The sequence below is a fragment of the Rattus norvegicus genome, chromosome 13, assembly GCF_036323735.1.
Source record: "Rattus norvegicus strain BN/NHsdMcwi chromosome 13, GRCr8, whole genome shotgun sequence".
Classification (NCBI taxonomy): Eukaryota; Metazoa; Chordata; class Mammalia; order Rodentia; family Muridae; genus Rattus; species Rattus norvegicus.
The window spans coordinates 76,087,983-76,098,856 of NC_086031.1; the positions used below are offsets into that span (position 1 = coordinate 76,087,983).

The following is a 10,874-nucleotide window of genomic DNA, read 5'->3' on the forward strand; positions in this document are numbered from 1 at the left end:
CTGCATTCTTCTACATGTTGACCTCCAGTTGAACCAGCACCATTTGCTGAAAATGCTATCTTTTTTCCATTGGATGGTTTTGGCTCCTTTGTCAAAAATCAAGTGACCATAGGTGTGTGGGTTCATTTCTGGGTCTTCAATTCTATTCCATTGGTCTATCTGTCTGTCTCTGTACCAATACCATGCAGTTTTTATCACTATTGCTCTGTAATACTGTTTACAGCATTTTTAATACTAATGAGAATGTAGAAAGCAGTAGAGGGAGTGAGGAGGAGGTGGAGAATGAGGAAGGACAGGGAGGGGAGAGGAAAAGGAACTATGGGGTGCTTTGAACGGAAATGGCCCCTATGGGCTCACAGGGAGAGGCACTATAGGAGATGTGGCCTTGTTGGAGTGGGTGTGGCCTTGTTGGAGTGGGTGTGGCCTTGTTGGAGTGGGTGTGGCCTTGTTGGTGTGGATGTGGCTTGGTTGGAGGAAGTGTGTCACCGGGGAAGTGTTTTGAGGTCTCAGATGCTCAACCCAGGCCCAGTGTGGGCTTGTCTTCCTGCTGCCTGCTGACCCAGATGTAGAACTCTGCTACCTCTCCAGCACCTGTCTGCCTGAGGGCCTCGATGCTTCCTGCCATAAAGATAATAAACTAAACCTTTGAACGTAAGACAGCTGGGGCTTTCCTTTATTAGAGTTGCTGTGGTCATGGCGTCATTCCACAGCAATAGGACGCTGACTAAGGCAGATGAGAAAGAGGAAAGGGGTTAGAAATAAAAGAAATACCTAGGGAAGAAAGATCTGCAGTGTGGACTGAGCAGTGAGGAGCCTGCTGGGTAGAGGGGCTTGAACTCCTCTGGGTTTTCTTGGGAAAAAGGAGGGAAAAGGAGTCAGCTCTGTTCCATTTAGAACTCCATGGAATTGGCAGTTTTGAGAAGCAGCTTTTATTTTCCTTCTTTACCATTTGTTTTTGGTAATCAGTGAATTTTCTTATGGGGTTGTGACTACCTCCACCTTTGACACAATTATGTATATCTGAAGATTTAGTAATTTTTATTAGATTATATGAATATAATCTGTATTTTGCTTTGGTAAACTTAAAATCTGATCTACTTTTATTATTATTATTATTATTATTATTATCATTATTATTATTATTAACTATCCCAAGCCCAGGTTGGTATCAGTCTTATAGTCAAGGAGGGCTTTGAATGTGTGATCTTCCTACCTCTACCTCCTTTCTGGGATTACAGTCGTGTGCAATGAGTCATTTTATGCAGCATTGGAGACGAGACCCAGGGGAAGGCAAACACTCATGCTAGGCAAACACTCTCCCAACTAAGCTTATTTATCTCAAAAACTCATCTGTGAATGGTACATTTCACAATGCTTTAGAGATTTCACCTGAAGACAGTGTTTTAAGAAAATAAATTTGTTTTTTCAGTTTCTTTAGCACAAGATAGAAAAAAACACAAGGTGTAAAAAAATAGCATGCAAATGTTCACTTCAGAAAATATAGATGTGCTGTTTATTAAGGAGCTCTGAATAAAACGCCTGGCTCTTACTTGTCAGAGGAAGGGAACAAGACCTAGTGGTCAAGGAGGAAGGCAATTACATCCGGCTTGAGGCTTATGCTGTTGGATAGTATTATCTCTTGTAGTCCCCGAGGATGGTATTGTCTTCACACAAGACGGAATCAAGAACAGACACGCTTTGCTCCTTACCCAGGAGGAGGGCTAATATTACGGTTAGAAGTTATACATTTGATGGTGGCAGCTGGAAATGGGTCATGCTCTATATATCTAAGTCATAAGCCAAAGAATATAATATTTAGTAGCCTTTCTGCTTGACAGCGCCTATGCCAGTCCAATCATGAAGTCTTCTGTTGAAGTGAAACCACTAACAGGATAGTATCCCCAGGATTACGTGATGACTACATGACGGCTTTTTAACTTCTCATAACACTCAACTTTGGGAATCGAACTTTGTAGGTAGAAACTGGCAGAATAGAAGAACCAAGAGGAAACAACACTGACTATGGACAAGGTGTGTTGCTGCCATGTAAAGCAACCACATGTACATCACATTGTTGCTGAGAAAGGGGGTTCTTTGTTCTGAAAGTGTCTTCAACAGTGAAAGTCAAGGAGATGTGTTTTCCTGGGACACAGTGAACTCAGTCTGTTCCTCTATATTGAAAGGTCTCAGGACAGAGCCTGCAGAGCTCAGGTCCATCTTCTGTCACAGGTTGCCTTGTTGGTCTTCACATTTTTCCTCTCAGTTGATCACCTCAGCTTGTTCTGATGGGCTGGGACAGGCTCAGATTGTTTTGTGGATACACTTGTCTGTGTTAGGTCAAGGATTATGTTATTTAATTCCTTTGAAATTTCTACTTGTTTACACAAAAATACATGCTAAGTGGGTCGTTTTAATGGATGTTGTTTTCTTGCAGCACTGAGAACCGTATCAAGGCCTTGCACATGTTTACTTTCTAACTGGTCTGATGGTTCTACCACACGGTGCACAGAACCGCGAACTGGGAGGCAAGTGACCCAGACTTGAATCCTGTTTTGTACTTGTTAAGACCGTGAACTTGAATAAAACTCTGATCTTTTACCTTCCTCATATCCACCCAGAATATAGTGAGTAACCCCTCCTCTTTATTGGGTCAATTTAAGGATTCATCGAAAATGTAAACTACCCTTTGTGAGCTGTAACTGCTATAGAAATGTAATACATATGACCTTAAGGTGTTTACCCACTTGCCACTTTTACAATGAACTTCCCCATTCTTCCCCTGGGTCAGACTTGGCATCAGGAGAAAGCCAAAGCAGTGTGATTAGGGACCTAGGTGGACCTGCCTCTGCTGTGTCACCACCCTGTTCTGCATAGGACCTACTTGCAGAGTCTTGGCTGTTTTCTTCAATACAGATTTTTATGACAGGCTTTGAGAGATCTGTACGGTAAAGGACATAGAGTATTGACCTCTCCTAGCTATGTCTTTTGAATATATTTAGTTTTTCAGAGAATTGTGTTAGATACTAAAGAATCAGAAATTATTGGTTATAATTTTTTTTAAGCTTCAGTCTGGTGAAGGAGATAGAACATACACACACACACACACACACACACACACACACAGTAGACAGACTGTAAGTTGTGATAAGTGCTAGGTGCTAGGATGGATACAAATCAGTAGTGATGGAAGATAAGGTGTGTGGGAGACTTACTTTGGGCAGTTTGAGGTTGAGACCTGAGAAAAGCCGGTCATGCAGAGATCTGAGATAAGAACTTTCTAGGCATAGAGAACTTTGTGTGGGAAGATCCTAGGGCTCAAGAAAGTTTTCTAGCTGAAAGATGACTAAAATGGCGATGACCGTGGTCCAGATGAGTTGGGAAGGGTGGACTGAGGCCAGGACTGAAAGCTGTGGGGTGTGGAAATTCAAGAATTACCTCACCGTCTCTGTCTCAAAGTCAAAGTATTACCTCAGAATATTTGACTTTCTCATCAGAACATGGGAGATAGTCTTATCTCTGCCAGCTACCTAAATACTGGACTTCACATCTAGTCAACAGATACACTAGCCTACCAGTACTACGTCCAAATATCTTTGTAAATCCATTCACTCAACCTCATTTCTGTCACCGTGGATAAAGCCATGGTCCCCTTGCCCTAGACACTGTAGAAGCTGTCTGTGTAGCAGTGTGCTGGTGAAAGTCCTCATGGTGACTACATTGGGGAATGTCTAACTAGTAGTACTTGCAAGTTTCCTTGGTGTCAATATGCACACTCTGACCTCTGACCTACCAACATGGCGGTGTTAAATTTATCATCAGGAAGATATTTACAGTTGACCTTCTGATACCCTAACAAATTGGTGGCAATATTCCACCACCTAGAGTGTCTGTCTGCTGCTTCTTCTAGTACACACCCAGAACAATCTCTTATTATCTCAAATATTTTAATAGTTGAAGACTTAGAAATATCTATTAAATTTTTTGGTAACAAAGACTTGAATTTTTCTATAGTTGAAGGATGCAGAAAAAAGTTTTTTCCCAACAGTATTTATTTGTTAAATGTTATTTTTAAAATTGTTTTATTTATTTACATTCCAAATGTTGCCTTCCTTCCTGGCCCCCCCATCCCCACCACCAAGAGTTCTTTAGCTCCTCTCCCATCTCCTTTGCGTCTAAGAGGGTACTCCCCCAGCCCACCACCCTCACCCAACTACCCACCCCCAGATCATCCCCTTCCCTGGGGCATCCAGTTTCCACAGGAAGCATCCTCTCCCACTGAGGCCAAACAAGGCAGTCTTCAGTTATGTATGTGCCAGGGACCACAGACCAGCCCATGTATGCTCCTTGGTTGGTAGCTTAGTCTCTGGGAGCTCCTAGAAGTCCAGGTTAGTTGATACTGTTCTTGCCATCCCCTTCAGCTTCTTCAGTCCTCCCCTAATTCATCCATAGGGATCCCCAGCCTCAGGCTAGTGGTTGGTTGTATCTTCATCTGTCTCAGTCAGCTGCTGGTAGAGTTTCTCAGAGGACAGCCCTGAACTGTGTTTGGATCTTTCATCCTCAATGCCCTCTATGTACTGTTTTGACTTATGTCTTCACAGGTAGAGACATCATGAAATGTTAGGTTAGCTTAGGTTAGCTTTGGTCTTAGATACTTGCTGAGAACCTAGCAACCTTGTTGTTTTGGACTGCAGCCTGAATCCACAGCGGACTCCTAGTCTTAAGGCTTTGACCGAGCTATGCCTTTGAGGGCAAATGAGCTCCTCTGTAACTCTGGGTGTGTACACCAGCTTTCCAGTACTGCGACAGACACCCGAGACAATCAACCTTAGAGAGAAAGGGTTTACTTTGTGTCACAGTTTTGGAAATCTGACTCCATGATCAGGCAGGCTTCTTGGTAGGGACAGATGGCAACGGCAAGGAGCCCCTAACAGAACAAAACTGCTCACTTCGTGGTTGGGAAGTGAGTGGAAGGGACAAGAGAAACTGGTTCCCACAATGCTCTTTGGGAGCATGCTCCCAAAGAGCCCAAACACTTCTCACTCAGCTCCACTCTAAAAGTTCCGTCATCCCTCAGGAGCACCAAAATGGGGCTGCAGCCTTTTAACAAGTAGACATTTAGAGAGGATACTTACGATCTAAACTCCAGCAGCCAGTGTACAAATGATGAAGCGTCATTAGTTGTTGCTGCTTACGTTTTGTACTAAATTAGGAAAAAAGTGTGATTTGCTAATTATTGATGAAGTTGTAAAAGTTTTCACGTCAATGGTATTGAGTTGTGATTTTTAATTTGGAGTGTTTCCAAGTATTTTGTATTGCACTCAGTTTTAATTTGAAATGTGTACAAATGTGTATTTGAAATATCTACAAATATAGGTGACGATTATGTTTAAGGTAATCTTATAGGCATATTTGTCTTCTACTTTTGGGATTTAACAGAAGGATACAGCCTGACAGAAATGAAGGAGAAGTGAAAAGGCACCTCAGGAGAACAAAGAGACTGAATGCAGGGGTTGGGGATTTAGCTCAGTGGTAGAGTGCTTGCCTAGCAAGCGCAAGGCCCTGGGTTTGGTCCCCAGCTCCGAAAAAAGGAAAAAAAAAAAAGAGACTGAATGCAATTTTTTTTTAGTCATCTGAAGAATGTGAACATCTGATGGGTTGCACAAACAGGTCTTTGAGTCAGTAAAACCTTTGAATTATTGTGCAAGACTCGCATCCACTCCACCCAGTTACGTGCAATATCCTCCCCCGCCCCTGCTTAACTCTGCCAAAGAGTAGAAATGCAGTTACTGCTTCCACACTTTGCTGATCTCGGCTGAAAGCTGATTTGTCACAAACGTCAAGATCCTGGTGTAAAGGGAAGATTAGGATAAAGAGGTGCCAAGGCCTGTATCCACTCATCTCTGTTATGTATCAGAACCTTTCAGCATATGATACATTGTAGCTGAAATAATGATACCCCTGCACCTTTCAGGGCTCAATTCCTTTAACCAACTGACCGTGTAGCATGTGTGTGTGATGGTGCAGCATATCATTGTGGTGGGAATGCATGGAAGAGCCAAGTCAATCTCCTTGTGTCTGGATATAAGAGAGAGAGAGAGACGGGGAAGAAGGCAGCCTCCTCTCAGAGTGAGTTTTCATGGGCCTAATGTTTCTCATTCCCTCTTAAAGGTTCCACCTCTCCCAAGCTAGTGAATTAAGCTTTACCACGTGGGCCTTTAAAGGACATTTCAGACCTGAACTACAGCAACTGGTAAGAGGGCTTCAGCTGCAATTACTAAAAGTCCTTTCAGAATGAGAACATTCTGTTACTCTACTTAACACTATGTGCCAAGAAGTTGCTTAGTAAACCAAGAACATGGTCTTGGCATAGAAAAATCTCCAAACAGATGACCAGGGTTCAACAGAGAAACAAATCAGGCAACTTTTAACATTTGAAACAAATCCAACTTTTTAGGCAATAAACCTATACAAATCCCACAGGAATTAGGGGATCAGAATTAGATGTGCGATATAAAACAAACAGAAGAACACGAATCAGTAGAAGGAAGCACACTAGAAAATTATTTGGTATTTTGGTAGTATTCCTAAGTATAAAGATCATTAAAGAAACCACAAAGAACAGATTTTAAAGTAAGAAATAATTTAAATATGCATATCAGAAAGCATAATAAAATTAAGAAACAAGTAGTATATGAAGCAAATCTATCTATAGTAAAATGTCACTCTTTTCGCTTCACACCAGGTGTCACTGTGAAGCCCTGGGTGGCCTGGAATTTACTAGATAGACCAGGCTGGCCTCCCTCTCAAGGATCCATCTGTCTGTGCTTCCAAAGTGCTGGGATTTAAGGTGTGGCAGAACCAGCCTGGCTTGGAGGCTTCTCTCGGCCTCAGGGGTTCTGAGAGACGAGGTGTTTGGGAACATTGAAACAAAGTCTAATAATGGGTTCAAGCTGGTGGGCTATGTTCTGCTTGAGATGGCTCCCTAGACAGGTCTCCACAGATAGCTGCTGGCTCTGTAGTCTGCTCGAGATAGCTTTTTAGAGAGCTCTCCCTCTGTGTTCTGCTCTGCTCTAGACAGCTTTCTCTGGATGAGAGTGCTAGCCTTCTGCTCAAGATGTGCTCTCTCTCTGCTGGTCAAAATATGAAAAGCTCTTGGGAGAGCTCATGGGTTTTCTGACTTCTGTCAGAAAAGCTACTATAAAAATTTCTCGGATCTTCTGACCAAGTCAGAAATCCTGTTGGAAAACTTCTAAAAGTAATTCTTGGGTTTTCCAATCAAAATCAGAAAGCCAGAAAAGAATTCTAAAAGAGCCGAGTTTGCTCTTCAGGCGGCCTTCTCTGGATAACTGCTAGGAAACATTCGAAAAGAGGTGAGCTCTAAGTAATTCTTGGGATTCCTGACCGAGGTCAGAAATGTTAGAAAAAATTCTTGAAGAGCTGTGTTCTCGCTCCAGAGGTCTCTAGATAGCTCAGCTCTAGCTAGGGAAAAAAAATTCTAAAAAAGAACTCCTGTCTCTTTCTGATAGCTCATCTCATACAGACCAAAAGCCCAGATTTTTATTTACAAATCAATCCAGTTATTTATTCCGGTTCACTCTTGACCATCCCATGAATCAGCATTCCCTGACCTTAGACCTTTGACTCTTAGGATGAGACAGCAAACATAAGCACAGACAGTAAGAGAGCCGGGTGGGATCCCGCCCTGGAATTACCATTCCAACCTGAACCTAAATTTGCTCTGTCATAGGCTGACCCTGAACTCAGGAATCTGCCTGAATTTGTGTCTGCCAGTCTTTGTATCTTTCTGACAAGCTGGCTCATGTTGTAGCTGCCTGTTCCTTCAGATCTGTGAAGCTCCTTGTACAACTCATATTGCATTCTTATATTTTAGCATAGTTGAGAAATTATATATTTTTCAACTCACGTTTTTAGAGTTCTTTTCCACAGCCTTAAGGGCTGTCCAGAAGGTCCCAGTGTTTATGCATTAACCACACCTCCACCTCCCAGATTCATGCTGTCTCTGATAATCAGGGAGTCATTAATGTTAACAGACAGGACATTCCTCAGAGGAATGTGAATACGTGTACATTATTATACACACAGGCCTTATGCCTACAGCAGCCATCCATACTCATGGCTTTTGCCCTATTGGCCCTGTCCCAGGGGCAGAAGCCATGTCATACCTATCCCCACCAGGACCATGCCATACTCAGCATGCCACCATACTCAACTTATTTGTTTTTCAATACTTTTTATTTATTTATGTGTGTGTCTGTGTGAGTATATGTGCATTGGTAGGTATTCATACACATGAGCGTGTGTGTGTGTGTGTGTGTGTGTGTGTGTTTTGGCATAGAAGCCAGAAGAGGGCATCTGATTGCACAGAGCTAATGTTATGTGTCCATGGGATGCCCAGGTTTCTGTGTAGATGCTGGAATCCAAAACTCGGCTCCTTAAGACTGTGTAGCAATCACTCTTAGCCACTCGTCTCCAGCTCTATGCAAAAGATACAGTTCACAGGGAAAGGGGTGCAAGCTTCTGATAAGTATATTTGGAAACACCACCAAAAGTGCAGACAAAACTCACGGGGTTACTTTTTACCTGCTCAGACTGGAGCACACTTAATGTTATGGAAGGGAAAATTTTCTGGAGATTAAAAAAATGTTTACTTCCTTGAGCTTAGCTGGACCTATGTGAAGAATATGAGCTATTAAAATATTTGTTTTTCTTCTTAGGCCATGGGACATACCATGCTCCTGCATGGAAAAATTTGTTTTAAACAAATTTATTTTAAATATACTTTCTCCAAATTGACTTTTTGTTTAATGTAATCTCAAGAACATTGACAAATCGATGTAAACTTTCCTTTTGTTGTAGTGCCAGGGAAATGTTAGCGATCCCCAAAAACACAGAACAGGAGCTGATCTGACGCAACCGGGTCTTTATTCTATTCCAGCTAGCTCATCCCCCTGCAATGCACCTCCATCACACAGGACGGCTTGGGTGGTGGGGAGCCCTGAATCTCTACGGGGAAAGGATTTATAGTAGGCAGCAAGCAGGGAGTACATGTGCAAGCATCTAGTTGAAAAGCTACTGTGGCCTTTAACATAATTGGCTGGTACTGGGTGTCATATAAACTTAATTTCTGCTCCCCTCTGCATTGGTGGTTGTTAGGCAGGGGGTGGGCTTGTAACCTGGGGGTACAGGTTTGTTGGGGTAATTACTTGGAGACACTGGTCTTGCTGAGGGTAAAACCTGAAACACTGGTCTTGTTGGGGATTAGTCTAGAGACTGGATTTTGTTGGGGGTTGTTGTTGTAAAAATATAAAAAATAAAAAATGTAAGGCGGTCTTTTATCCCCACTAGGTCTGTAACTGCAGTGCCCCAAGATACCTGCTGGATATCTTGCCAGAAGCACACATCCCAACTCCATGGCGGCCCCGACCAGCTGCCTCACACTCCCTTACAGTTAAATCTACACATGAAAGAACACACAACACAATCATCCAATTGATAAGATATAATTGCCCACCTAAACATAAAAGCCCAGTACCATCCATCCCTTAAGAACATTTGTAGCAACCTGTAAAGGTACAGCATGGAATCTTAGTGTCACCCGCCATATTGTCCTGCCACGGCTTCTCTCCCTCTCCCTCCTGTCTCTTCCTCTCTTTGTTCCAGTCTCCTCCTCTTCCTTCAAACTTCTCTCCCGCCCATCCTTCCTTCTCATCAAATCACAGGCCTCCTTCTATCCTGTGCCTACCCCTCACCTGTATTTTACAAATTCAATGGGGAGAAGGTTCTGGTGAAGTCACCTGAGTCCTGAGTACTTGACTAGGCATCTGTCCTTGAGGCATTGGAATTAACACCAAAATACAGATAACTCCAGGGCAAACCACAAGGGGGGGGCAACTTGGAAACTAATGTTAGGTACTGGCCTGTTACCTGAATTCAAACTCTAAAATGGAGTCTGAATTTAAAAGATTTGGCATCTCATTATGTTCTGGGTTAAGAAATTTCCTGGGTTGCATAAAATTTTATGATGGAAGAGAAGATTGAAATAGAAGCAACAGGTAAGAAATATGCATACAATGAAACATTAATTTGTATGATTAGCACACATGTACACACACACACACACACACACACACACACACACACAAAGTTTGACTCTGTGTGCCTCATCTGAATACTCCATGGGGAACAAAGTGTGTGTGTGTGTGTGTGTGTGTGTGTGTGTGTGTGTATGTGTGTATATATATATATATATATATATATATGCAAAAGATACAGTTTACAAGGAAAGGGGTGCAAGCTTCTGATAAGTACACTTGGAAATACTACCAAGAGTGTAGACAAAACTAATGGGGATACTTTTTACCTGCTCAGACTTGTTGGAGCATACTTAATGTTATGGAAGTCTCAGTTTGTGATGAAAACAAAGAAAAAATATTTAAAAGATGATATTGGATTGTTTGACAACCTGGGAAATAGTAAGAAGGGATTAAAAATAAACCCTACCTAAATAGCATTTAACAAAACAAATCTCAAATGGAATCAATTAAATGTGGAGAAATTACAGATTGGCAGAACCAATTATATAGTTACTTAATACTACCACAAAAATGATATCTATCTATCTATCTATCTATCTATCTATCTATCTATCTATCTATCTATCATCTATCTATCATCTATCTATCTATCTATCTATCTATCTATCTATCTATCTATCTCTAAAAAGTAATATATTTAGGACCCTTAAAGCAATTTCCTTCCTTTTAGTCACATAAGGGGAAAATTGGGACAGAGTAGACAATCCCAAGCAGGAGGCCAACTTATTAAGGCAGAAGAATGTACCTCTTGTAGCTGAG

The 10,874-nt window shown here is 41.9% G+C and overlaps 1 long non-coding RNA gene across 5 annotated transcripts in view; it reads left to right on the top strand.

Annotated features, from left to right (window-relative positions):
* LOC102552207 (uncharacterized) overlaps positions 1–10,171 on the top strand; it is a 27,009-nt gene extending 16,838 nt beyond the window's left edge. For 3 of the 5 annotated variants that reach the window (XR_005492573.2, XR_005492577.2, XR_010057258.1), the window contains one exon: positions 2,435–5,390. This is a non-coding gene — a long non-coding RNA (uncharacterized LOC102552207). Of the gene's footprint in view, positions 1–1,838; positions 6,251–9,366 lie in introns of those variants that run through there. The other 2 variants (XR_010057260.1, XR_005492576.2) reach the window with 2 other exon arrangements.
* Positions 10,172–10,874: the final 703 nt, after the last annotated feature.